At 36.8% G+C, this 13646-nt stretch overlaps 1 protein-coding gene and 1 long non-coding RNA gene across 2 annotated transcripts in view; one reads left to right on the top strand and one right to left on the bottom strand.

Moving 5' to 3' along the window:
• RSRC1 (arginine and serine rich coiled-coil 1) overlaps positions 1 to 13646 on the bottom strand; it is a 333501-nt gene that overhangs the window by 37716 nt on the left and 282139 nt on the right. The window lies entirely within an intron of this gene.
• LOC118498790 lies at positions 4721 to 7081 on the top strand. Its single transcript, XR_004901253.1, has 2 exons — positions 4721 to 4856; positions 7039 to 7081. It is a non-coding gene; the product is annotated as an uncharacterized LOC118498790 (long non-coding RNA).

Here is a 13646-nt window from a genome sequence, read left to right as displayed (position 1 = left end):
TGCAGATTACATGTAACATCCAACATCTAATCTCACACCTGATTTGGCAATACAATCACAATAAAAATAATGTAGGGCAACTATAGCTATAAAGTAGAGAACAAAAACTTTATTCAATGGGCTGAGAAACAATTTTATTTAAGGCATTACATTTGTTTACTGTATTTCTAAGGTCTAACTTTTCAATAATAAAGGTGAAATTCCTTTACAGAGCATGATAATTCAGGAGAAAGGTGTAATTTCTACCGTCTTTAGTGGATACTGTGGGTTCCATCCATTCTAGCTTATTAAAAAGCAGTGAGATTTGCTAACAAAACACAGGGATGTGAAGGGAGGGGACTTTAAGAAGTTTTCTAGTCCATTCTCCTGCCTTTAGGCAAGACTAAGTGAAACAGAAGCTTTGTTTTGATCTAAGATAACTTTCATTTGTTGAAAAATCCAAGAGCTGTTTTAGAAGAACTGTTTCTTAATGTTAGATAAGAGAATAATTAAATGGAAAAATGGAAGTTGAAAAACTCAAATTATTTGTAACATCGTAGATTCAACTATAAAGTTTACATTACAAATTGAATTAAAATATTTGCTTAAGATTTATGTTACACAGGTAAAACAAAGATTATTAGGCTTATTAATTACATGAAAACATGCAGAAATGCAAATACATTTTGATTTTATAGTTTTCAATCTTTTGTTTTGATTTATTTTTTTGGATAAGATCCTCAGCACCTATTTCAACCTATTTGTTTCTTCTATTACTGAGTAGAAGCTTTCTCTTCATAAATGTAAAGTCTATCACACTAATTTGTAATCAGTATTAAAAAAGAATTTCTTTCAATAAAACTGAGGACAAAAACAAAGGCAAACACAGTCAGACCATAAATAGGAAGTGCAACACTAACAGTATTTTATTAAGCTGAGTTTCTAGGTTGATAAGATCCAATGCCACATGTTTAAAATGAACTCTTTACTCTCTGAGTTTTTAGAATTCTTTGGGGAGTTATCATTTTTAATTATTACACTAGTTGCCCTATTCTGGGTGCTGGGTATACCCAAAGTCAACACACTTGTATGGTCTCTGCTCTCTTGCAACTCACATTCCAGGATGCAATTATTGTTATTATTATTATGGGAATTTATCCAATTGTAAAATGGAAAGAGTATATATAAAAAGAAAAACAGGACCCTCTCTGTATTTTCAAGAAGCTTTCAACATTTGCTTGTATACAAATTCACATTCAAAATAATGTCAATTAGTTTTTTATTGCTTTTGTTTGATTCCTGTCTTTCTTTAGTTTGTGACATAGCAGTTTTGTGGGCTGCTTTGCTTTGCCTCCTTAAGGACTGGCAGCTTCAATGTAGCTGATATGGTTACAGAGAAAAACCCCCAAAACTACAATGCTATTGACCAATCTGAATTCCAAATCCATGGGCTTCCCCAATCATTATACGTAGTTTCTGCGTATTTGTGTAAACAATATAACCATTTGTGACTCCAGTTCCCAAAAAGTAAGATGGGAGAGGTGGGCTAGAAAATCATTAAAGTTTATTATTCAATGAGCGAGTTTTGATGGGTGCCTGTGAGTTGCCTTTTCATGTCTCGCTACGTGAACAGAGCACTACAGGGTGAGCTGCATGCACAGAGCAGAAACACCACTTCTAGCCTGATGGGTGTGAGGAAGTGGTGGGAACCATAGGATAGCTTTACCTGACACCTAGCATTACTCAGACATATGTCCAACAAAGAGCAATCTATGATGATCAAGGAAATTGTGAAAACTTTCTCTGGGGCTGAGTAAGAGGACAACAGAAATGGCACTGCTTCCTAAGAGCCCACAAACTGGCCTCCAAGAATGAAGTTCAAATACGTAAAGTGGCTTTCTGTTTCAAGGGCTCAGAACTGCCTTTCCTTCTAAATTTTTTTATATGCAAACATTAATTTTGTTGAATTAATTCAAATTAGCAGTTTCAAGGGTCTCTAATTTCATTTCCTCAGAGATTCACTAAGCTCCTGTCTAAATTCACTGATCACTGAGCTGTGATAATGAGCTATGGATTATGCAGATCACTGCACTCCTGGACAGTCACTGCATGATGTGAACTGATCCATGTTTAAAAGCACATCGATATGGTTCTCTAATCAGTCACGGAGTTTAAATATCATCTAAGAACGTCTTAAAAAGTGCACAAAAATTTTGTTTTATTTTGCAGTGGAAGTGGAATAAAATGGTGTTCTTCCAAAACAAAAACAAAAAAACCAATTCACATGCATTTACAGTTTTTGTGATAGTCACATTTCAAGGTAAAATAGTTCAAAGACCAATTATTGTAAAATGCACACATTTAATATGGTTTTAGTGCACTTCAATTATGATAAAACGTTAGTTACTGATAAGCAGGCTAGGGTGTTTATAATTTGCCTAATTTCCATCTAAGAGGCTAATATAAAAATTAGGGGAAAAAACCCACAATTTTCTCATTCAGAGGACTCTCAACTCAAATGCATACATTTTTTTCTCCAAATACCTCCATAGGTATTTCAGTAATAAAAGAAAAGTATTTTATCTTTTATACTTTAAATGCATTAAATTCTAAAGTAAATGATCAGGCTAATTAAGGGCTAAATTAATCTAGAAAGAATAAAACACCTTTAAAATGTACAAATGGTTATCTCAACTTTAGGGCTTTTTATTCTTTTAAAATAAATCCAAAATAAATATTTATTTATTATACATCTCTTACCTTCCAAAGTGATTGATTCCAAAGCTTCTAAATTAACATAGATTTCTTTAAATTGTAGTTAGAATTTTATTTTATCCAGATATACTAACAGATGAACAACTTTAATTTTTAGGGAAAAAAATCTCATTTCATATTTGTATAATTTCTTATCTTTTCTTCCCATATAGTTTTGTGTGCTAGGGGTATTCTACCCAGTTCCAAAGGTGAACAGTAAGCAAATACATGTGAAAGATGAACCTGAACCTGCTAAATAGTTACCCTTAACTTGTGCTATGAAAAACATTGAAAGCTCGAAAGCAAGAGCCATAATTTTAAAAATGAAGAGAAAATGGGGGGTAATCAGGATTTCTAGAATAGCATTTGAGACCTATTGGCTCAAATATCTGTTAGTAACAAGGCCGATGTTAAGGGTGGGATGGATCAGTTTAAGTCATTTTACAGTGATATCACCCACCTAAGTGCCCTAACAAGTCTCTGTGGTTTATCACAAAATATCATAGTGAAGGGCTTATCAGTTCAGTGGAAAGACATCATTAATGGGCAAATATTGTCAGCAAACATAAGGAGTGACTATTCTTAGTAAGGTACTATGCAAGCTTGAGATTACAAAAAAGTATGAATCACATGGTTTCTATATGTAAGATTCTGTTAATTCTGTTCAGGAGACAGATTTAAAATAATGTGACTGATTTTAAAAAACAAACCAGTACACATAAGTGTTTTCCTTCAAACATCACTTATTTAAATGATGTGGAGGTTGCTTTATTTTTTTAAGACTTTATTTTTAGAAAGAGGGGGAGAGGGGAAAGACAGGGAGAGAAACATCAATATGTGGTTGCCTCTCATGCAGCCTGCACTGGGGACCCAGGTATGTGCCCTGACTGGGAATCGAACCGATGACCCTTCAGTTCACAGGCTGGCACTCAAGCCACTGAGTCACACCAGCCACGGCTGGACATTGCTTTAATACTTTGATTTTCATAGCCTACCTTACAACCACAATAGGATTTTCACAGCTTAGTTAATCTTTTGAATAATCTAAATGTCAAACACTCAATCCTTGGAGGCTGGATTCTATCTCTTGTCAGTATTGTTAGACATTTGGAGTTATATCTGGTGAACAAAGTGGGACATCAAAACTGTTTTCAGTAAGGCAAAAACAAAATAAAAATCGAGTGATACTATAAGGTCACAAGACTTAGGCCACTGTATGTCTTGAAAACTGATTTCACTAGAGGAGACAACAATAATTTTCAGGCATTAAAGCCAATCTCATTTGTAAAAGATATAATATACCACCTCATATACTTATTAGCTACAAAATCGAGTGGTTAAGAAGAGCGGTTCAAAAATGTCAATCTAAGGCTTGGTGTTGGTTGGCTGGTTAGTTAACGCCTGCTGGGTCTGTCCTGATCCGTTCAGTCTGAGGTGAGGCCCAGGAATCTATATTTAAAAGGCTCTTAAAGATACTCTGCCTAGCTGGCGTAGCTCAGTGGATTGAGCGCGGGCTGGGAACCAAAGTGTCCCAGGTTTGATTCCCAGCCAGGGTACATTCCTAGGTTGCAGGCCATAACCCCCAGCAACCGCACATTGATGTCTCTCTCTCTCTCTCTCTCTCTCTCTCTCTCTCTCTCTCTCTCTCTCCCCCTCGACTTTCTTCCCTAAAAAAAAAAAAAAAGATACTCTGATGGCTGTGCCCACAAAGCAATAATACTTCTATTATTTGTTTGATACTATCTCATTAATCCAATGGATGTATAAAATTTATTATAATTAGTAATTCCAAAAATAAGGACACTCATGAAAATTAATCAACAGTGATAAAATGTCATATGATGCCGATTACCTTCCATAAATTTGTTTATTAATATGTTTCTTCTGCTTAGTTTTTCCTTTTATATTTTAGTCAACAACCTTCTACATATTGAATAGTGAAAACAATAGCATTCTCCATTTTCAATCTCTTTCCCTAGATATAGTTCTTTTAGAAAATAACTGCTGGGGACTTCATATATTAAAATTGAAAAGAATTTCTAGGATAAAACAGACCAGATTTCTGATTCATAATCATTTCTACTAACTAGCTTTTCTTTACTTCACTTCAGAAATTTACCCAGGTTTTTAAATTATATTTTATTGATTATGATATTACAGTTGTCCCAATGTTCTCCCCTTTGCCCCCTCCACCCAGTTCCCCCCATTCCCTCAGGCAATCCCCCCACCACTGTTCATGTCCATGGGTTGTGCATACAAGTTCTTTGGCTGCTCCATTTCCTATACTGCACTTTACATCCCCATGGCTATTCTGTAACTAATTATTTGTACTTCTTTTTAAAAATATATTTTATTGATTATGCTATTACAGTTTTCCCATTTTCCCTTCACTCCCCTCCACCCTGCACACCCCTTTCCACCCACATTCCCCCCCTTTAGTTCATGTCTGTGTGTCATACTTGTAAGTTCTTTAGCTTCTACATTTCCCATACTATTCTTACCCTCCCTCCCGTCTATTTTCTACCTACCATATATGCTACTTATTCTCTGTACCTTTTCCCTCTCTCTCCTCCCACTCCCCTGTTGCTAACCCTCCATGTCATCTCCATTTCTGTGGTTCTGTTCCTGTTCTAGTTGTTTGTTTAGTTTGTGTTTGTTTTAGGTGTTGTTAATAATTGTGAGTTTGCTGTCATTTTACTATACATGTTTTTTATCTGTTTTTTTCTTAGATAAGTCCCTTTAACTTTTCATATAATAAGGGCTTGGTGATGATGAACTCCTTTAATTTGGCCTTATCTGAGAAGCACTTTATCTGCCCTTCCATTCTGAATGAAAGCTTTGCTGGATAGAGCAGTCTGGGATGTAGATCCTTGCCTTTCTTGACTTGGAATACTTCTTTCCAGCCCCTTCTTGCCTGCAAGTTCTCTTGAGAAATCAGCTGACAGTCTGATGGGCACTCCTTTGTAGGTAACTGTCTCCTTATCTCTTGCTGCTTCTAGCATTCTCTCCTTCATTTTAATCTTGGCTAATGTAATTATGATGTGCCTTAGTGTGTTCCTCCTTAGGTCCAACTTCTTTGGGACTCTCTGAGCTCCCTGGACTTCCTGGAAGTCTATTTCCTTTGCCAGAATGGGGAAGTTCTCCTTTATTATTCATTCAAATAACTTTTCCATTTGTTGCTTTTCCTCTTCTCTTTCTGGTACCCCTATAATTCGGATATGGGAATGTTTAAAGTTGTCCTGGAGGTTTCTAAGCCTCTCCTCATTGTTTTGAATTCATGTTTCTTCATTCTTTTCTGATTGGATGTTTCTTTCTTCCTTCTGGTCCACTCCACTGATTTGAGTCTCAGTTTCCTTTCCATCACTGTTGGTTCCCTGTACATTTTCCTTTATTTCACTTAGCATAGCCTTCATTTTTTCATCTAATTTGCGACCAAATTCAACCAATTCTGTGAACATCCTGATCACCAGTGCTTTGAACTGGGAATCTGATAGGCTGGCGATCTCTTCATCGCTTAGTTGTATTTTTTCCAGAGCTTTGATCTGTTCTTTTGTTTGGGCCATTTTTTTTTTTTGTCTTGATGAGCCTGTTATGTAGTAAGGGGCGGAGCCTTAGGTATTCACCAAGCTGGGGCAACCCAGTTGCTGGGTTGTGATGCTGCATGTGGGGGAGGGGTCCGAGAGGGAACAATGGCGACCGTTCCACTCTCTGCTGGATTTCAGCCGCTTTGCCCAAGCAAACTGAGCCCTTCTGGTGCTGATTCTCGGGTGGGTGGGTTTGTGTACGTGCTAGGACCCTGTGGGTCTCTCCAACAAACTCTCCTGGGAGGCTGGGAGTCTCTCCCAGCACCTCAACTCTCACAGGTGTTTTCAGTTGGTGTTTTGAAGCTTTATTTCTCCACCCTGGGGCCCTGGCTTGCGCAGTCTGTCTCCCTCCGCAGTTTCGCCTGGTTTGTCTGCATGCAAATGTGGGACCCCTGGTCCGCCAGGGACCGTGTGCGCTGAGTCCCTCCAGAATCTGCTACCTCGCTGGGTCCACCCGATGACGCCTTGTGCGCCCCTGTCAGCCACTGCTTTGCCATGACCCCTTTCTGCCCAGCTGCCCATCTCCGCCCCTCCCACTGGTCTGGATGAATGTGTCTACTTTAACTCCTTGGTTGTCCGACTTCCATACAGTTCAATTTCCTGTCAGTTCTGGTTGTTTTTTGTTTCTAAATTGGTGTTGTCCTTATTTTGGTTGTGTGAGGAGGCACAGTGTGTCTACCTATGCCTCCATCTTGGCCGGGAGTCCTAGAAACTTACCCAGGTTTTGACCTTATTAGTTTAAGCTACTGCTGGAAAAAAAAAAAAAGAAAGAAAACTGGTGGAAAGGGGTGAGGAAATTATAAAAGTGATATCCTACCTCTGTAGATACACACGACTGTCCTTACAATAAAAAAAGAACTCTCAATAGGTAACACGTGGCTCTCTACAGATACACAAATTGAATAACAAAGCAAGTAGCTTGATAACTTAAGGCAGGGGTGAAGACAAAGTAGTCAGAAATGGTTTTTGTATGATGTTTAAGACAATTTCAATTTCATTATGTCAGAAAGTTTAATTTTTCTCATTTTAGCAAATTAAGCTCTTTCCTTGCTCTCTGCCATCTCTACAAGAGAAATTACTACTGTTTTGTTTTTTATAAGTTCATAGATATGGGATAGAATTGGGCAATTATGTAAAATAATTCTGACATTCTGGAGAAACTGCTCATGTTTTTAACTTGCCAAAGTATTTAGAGTGGTAACATGCTATGTAATACAAATTTACAAATGTTCGTTGGCAAGTGATTATAACTACATATTTACATTTTCACATCTCTTATTTTGAAGAATGATCAAACACACACAACATTGCACAATTCAAATTTTAAGAATATTGATTTACAAGAGCGGGATTTACCAGGGAAAGGAGGAAACCAAGAATGCATTACTTTGAACGGTATACATATTCTTCCTTCAAAACTCCGCTCAATGTCACATTATTACAGACCTTTCCTGAATACACTATATAAAAAACATCCTTCCCCCAAACCGACACCATGTCCTATTGTTCTCCCTACCAGTTATCATCTTTTCTTATATTATATATTTACCTATTTACTTATTATATAACTCTTCCCACTAAAATGTGCTCCATGGTTTGTTTTCTCCTGTGGCCCAGGACTGGAATAGTATACTTGTTGAATAAGAAATGATTCACAATTGTAATAAATACCAAGGAAAAGACAGTATGAGGTGCTAGAAGAGAGTATCATAAGAAGACTTGATTAAATTGAGAAGTAAGGATGTAGTTACTCTGAAGATACATTTAAAATGACACCTTAAGTATTGGGATGTATTAGCCAGGCAAAGAAGAGGGAGAACTTTCCAGTTTTCCAGGTATAGAGAATTGCACCGGTGAAGAGCCTAAAATGAGGAGTTCCCTCTTTTTGGTTGCTTTGTTTTGAACAAGGGAAGAGGCCAACTGAAGCTCAGTGCACATTCCCTGTTCCTGCCTCTGGCTTGATTTCTTTTTTTTTCCCCTTTTTAAAAAATTTTTAAAAATGATTTTATTTATTTACTTTTTAGAGAGGGAAGGGAGGGAGAGAGAGAGAAAAACATCAATGTGCAGTTGCTGGGGGCCATGGACTACAACCCAGGCATGTGCCCTGACTGGGAATTGAACCTGCGACACTTTGGTTTCCAGCCCGCTCTCAATCCACTGAGCTACGCCAGCCAGGGCCTCTGGCTTGATTTCTGGACATTTGCTACTATAGACATTTCACATAAATGGACCCATGTAATATATAGTCTTTTGTGTTTAGCTTCTCTAACCTAGCACAACGTTTTTTAGTCTCGTTCACGTTGTAACATGTAACACGCATCAGTATTTATTCCTTCTTATTGTTGAACAGTATTCTATTAGATGGATATACCACATCTTGTTGATGGATAGTTTTGTTTCTACTTCTTGGCTATTGTGAATAATGCTTTTGAATGGGATCTACTCTATTTGTTGTTTTAAGATTTTCTTTTCATATTTGGTTTGTATAATTTCTATTGTAATGCTCTCAGGTGCAATTTTCTTTGTATCTTGACAGGAATTTGTAGTGTTTCATTAGTTTGTAGCTTGATGTCTTTCCAAAGTTTTGGAAAATATTCAGATGTTTCCTGTCAAATACTGCTTATCCTAAATCTCTACCTTTTCTGGGACTACAATTATATTCATTGTAAAACTTTCATCATATCCCTTATGTCTCTTAAGCCCCTTCCAGTATATTCTGTGCTGTTGTTTTCCAGTGCTTCATGTAAGATGTTCTCTTCAAGTCTGTCTAGCACTCCTCTAATTTTTTTCTGTTCTGCTTAGCTGAAACTTAAGCTCTCATTAAGTTCTTGATTTCAATTAATGTATTTTTCAGTACTTCCAATCCTTTCTTTTTATTTTTTAATAGTTTCCAATTCTCACCTGAAATTGTCTTTTATTTCCATGAACAAGTTAAGCACAGTGATGTTAAAATCCATGTCTAACGACATTATTTTGATCCTATGTGTATCTATTCCTACTGACTGTTGTTTCTCTTGTTTTTCATGATTTTTCATCTTGTCTTGTTTTCTGATATGCCTGGTTATTTTTAATAGATGCCATATAAAAACGACTGTAAAGATAATCTGACACTTAAGATAATGCTACCTTCTTTCATAAAGGATTTATATCTGCTCTGGTAATTGACTAGAGGCACTAGCAATCTTGAGTCATCTTAATTCAATTACAAATTGAGATTCAAAGCTGGGCTCCAGTCCCTACGGGGGTCTATTTCTCGTTCACCCTTACTTTTAGGGAGTAATCTGTTCAGAGTCCCCACCTAAAGCCTGGTGGGGTTATCAATGTCTTCCCTTCCTTGAATGGCCCAGAACTCTGGATTTTTTTTTTTGCCATACCTCCAGGAGTCTCTCAAATGGTCTGCCCAGATTCCTAACCTTTCAGTGACCTTTTCAAGAACAGCAGACAGATGCCACCACTGGAATTCTCTTCAAGGGAAAACGGACTCCAAATATTGAGCTCAACCTTCTCTTCTGGAACTGGGACCCACACTTCTCCACTGCCTTAGTAACTCTCTGATGCCTTCAAACACACATTTTACTATTTTGGCCAGTGTTTCTACCTGTTCTGAGAAGGAGGGTGAGTTCAAACAAGCTAGTCCCACCACATTATCTTCTTCCCGCAAGTGATACATAGTCTTCTCTTTCCTCCTGTGATCTTCCGTTTTACCTATGAATCACTGACGAGTGCTAGTTAAAGTATTTTTAAAATAAATAATAAAAGAACAATCACTAATATTTTATAAAGTCTATAAAATGGTTTCAAATCTACTATAGCACTATAAAAAGAATTCTTTGGTTTGTTAAAAAGTTAGTTAAAATGAATTAGTACACACGTACTGGAAGCTTCAAAATTGAGGAATAAATAATATATAAATGATAGGACACACAAAACTATATGAAAGAAAGGTTAAAACTATTTAAAAATCAAGTTCTTGCAGACTTGGAATCAAGGGGACTCTAAAAGACAAGTCACTGCTGAGGGAAATAAGACAGATGGCTAAGCTGAATAACTGCTGCTGAGTGATGTTTGGCTGAATAAGAACTTGAGGAAAAAATATGGACTACAGCAATGGATTCAAACTAAGCAGATCAATTTACTTAAAGGAAACAGCTCTCCAACATTAAAGTTAGTGTTAAAACACTACTGCGGTATTTTTAAAAATACCACATTATGAAAGATGTAGGACTGTTAAATCTCATACATGGGAACACAAATTTCCTTAAGGGATATTTTACATCTTGGAATAGAACTACCTGATACAATAAGACAAAGAGGGGAGCGAGGTAAATTTTAGAATATTTAAACCTAACAAGGAAACAGTATTGCAATGGGTAGCCAATTCAGGACAAGACATAAAAGGACAATCTTACTTCTGTCTGACCTACTTATGTCAACTTGCCAACCGAACAAACAGTGACTGCAGAACGACAACTCTGCACCTACTAACTGCACGCCAGCCTTCTTGATAAAGGGTCTGCAGGAGGAATAAGGGATGCTTCAGAACCCCAAACATTCACCTTCTCTGGGCTCAGGCAGGGAACTAAAGGGAGGAAACAAAGGGACTGTTACAGTTCTCCCCTGAGTATAGCTAAGACTTGGTGCCAAGTGTGCTTTCGTAAGCACCAGGAGAGCCAGGGCCTCGGAGAAAGGGACCTACGAAACCAGATACTTAGGGGCTGGCTCTGGTCCAGGCTCTGAAGGCTGGTGTGGATTTGACAAGAGAATATCTTACACAGACAAACCAGTCACTAGGGAGAAAAAAAAGATAGGGATTATGAAAAAAGGACATGGACACTTTGAAAAATGTGCTCCTGACGGGGGTACCTCACATTTTGGGTGTCTCAGAAACCCAAGTGGTGCAACCTAATACGTGTACAGATCTGAGGCCATGAAAAATAAGGTGAACAAATGCTTTAGAGCTAGAGGGCAAGATCCGGAGAAGAAGGCAAAGGAGAGAGGAAGACTGAACTGAATCATATCTATTTGAACCCTGATTATAAGGGTTGTGACCCGTGTAGACTGTTTAGAGAGGGAGAGTGCATATTGGAGTCATACTGCCTGGGTTTGGGTACTGGCTTCACTTACCAGTTATACAGCAAGTTATTAAGCACTCCGTGCCTTAGTTTCCTACCCTCCCTACAGTACAGAGATAACAACAGCACAAACCTCGGAGAGCTCATGAGGATTAAGAGAGTTAAAATATGTAAAGTACTTAGAACATTGCTTGGCACCTGTTTCTTCTTTCAGCTACTAGTACTTCTACCCTCACCTTCCCCAAAAGATTAACAACAACAAAAAAGATAAAAATAAAACTAAGGCTAATCTTTTTTCCCTCCTGTCAATCAGATGTGGCAAAAGGTCTGATGAATTTTAACTTAAATAAATGAGACTTGTACCACCTCGTATTATGTTCATATTATCACTGTCCACCATGTCCATGAATAATTTACAATTGGTTGCCTAACACTTTTGGAAACGAAAATATTTGAAGTAGAAAACTAACAGATGGGTAGAGCTATTTTGAATAAACACAAGGGGAGAAAGAATTAAAAAGCTACTATACTTACGCCACAAATAAGAAATTCATATTAGAAGTCAAAATGCAAAGAAAGACTGTTATCCTCATAACTGGATTTAAAACATAAATAGAACCCTTAAATGCATAAAATATTAAATATAAAAAATAAAATCAGAAAACCTAAGCAGTTATGTTCAAGCATTCAATGATATAAAAATACATCAAAAGGACAAAAATGGAAACGACTGTAATTCTATGCAGTCTAAACATTTTCCAATACATATAGAGAAAAAGTGCAAGTAGAAGTCAACCATTTAGTAGGTCAAAGAACAGGAAAGAATGCAGAATAGATAGATTTAATGCTATTCATTTTTCCTAAAATATAATCTAGAATTAGAAAATGTTTAGTTTTAAAGAAGAAAGCTGTACACTTAAAATATTCAGTTGACTTTTAAATAATGTGGCCTTTACATAATACAACTGAAGTGGAAAGAGTTAGAGAGTAAATGGTTCGAGAAAGAGGGCCCGCACTACCGTACTAGTGATACTCAAGCTACAAGCTACTTAGCTGTGTAAAGGCCATGAAGAGCACTGAATGGGGACCCACTGTTTAAAAGGTAGAAGGCAAAGTAGTTACCCTGGACAAGTTTTGGTGAGTAATCTGACTTTTGTCTGGGATACAATACTCGCAAATATAATTATGATATTGGTTTAAGAATACTCAAAGGAAAGGACTGCAAAATAGAACGTATTTCCAAGGCCCAGATCTTGCTATGCTAACACAGCAGCTCTTCTGAGATTACAGAGTGGATAAAGGGTAGCAGATAACATCTGCTGAGCCCTTTAAATAAAGCTCAGATAAAGCTGAGCAGATAACATCTATCTACATTTTAACAGTGCTTTCAACTCTCTGCTGCGTATCAGCGTGCTGAGAAATTAAGAGATGAACTGTATTAATGATCTGATAGAGTTAATTACTAGTGGCTTCTAGATTGGGAATAAAAGATTATTATTTTTTCAGATGCAGAAGAAAATGCACATACAGATGTACCTCACATTTCAATTGCAGCTAGATTAATTACATAAAGCAAAATAAATATACCTTGTATATTAATCATTTTCAGAAAGGTTAATTTAATAGCATTCAAGTCTCCAGGCAACCCATAAGAAAAAAATTTTAGAAGCAAACAACAACAAATATAGCTACTGTTTTATTTTTATGTTTTCCTACAAAGAAAACTATTAAATAAAGCACATGTTTTATCTTTTAATATTTGTGTCATTAGATTATTTTACCAGTAGAATTTTCCTTCAACATTTGTGGTAACTATTTTCTTTTCTTTCTTTCTTTTTTCTTTTTTTGGATGTACAAAAAATTCTGAGCTCAGGTAAAGACTTGATAAATCCATACTAGCAAATGTTGTAGTTACTTTGCAATTCCTTGGTTTTTCAATGGCTGTAATTCTTTTGAGAAATAGATTAATTGGTGAGGTCCTGTCTTAGAAAAGGGTTACACTCTCAATTAGGTTATTTGGAATCACCTGCAAGGTAAGATAATTTACTTAAGCATGGGTTTGAAGGAATGAAGGGTAAACTGGTCATTCATTCATGCAATAATCAAGAAACTAAGTATCTACTATATGCTAGGCATTGTGGATACTAAACCTATGTAATCCTAGGTAGGATGACAGCCTTACAAACATGCTAATTAAAACAGCTGTGATTGGAGGGATGTGCTTTTCCAACAACTCACAGGTATTGAAATACAAAAG

This window comes from Phyllostomus discolor, chromosome 2 (assembly GCF_004126475.2).
Source record: "Phyllostomus discolor isolate MPI-MPIP mPhyDis1 chromosome 2, mPhyDis1.pri.v3, whole genome shotgun sequence".
Classification (NCBI taxonomy): Eukaryota; Metazoa; Chordata; class Mammalia; order Chiroptera; family Phyllostomidae; genus Phyllostomus; species Phyllostomus discolor.
This window is presented reverse-complemented; position numbering and strand designations above follow the sequence as displayed.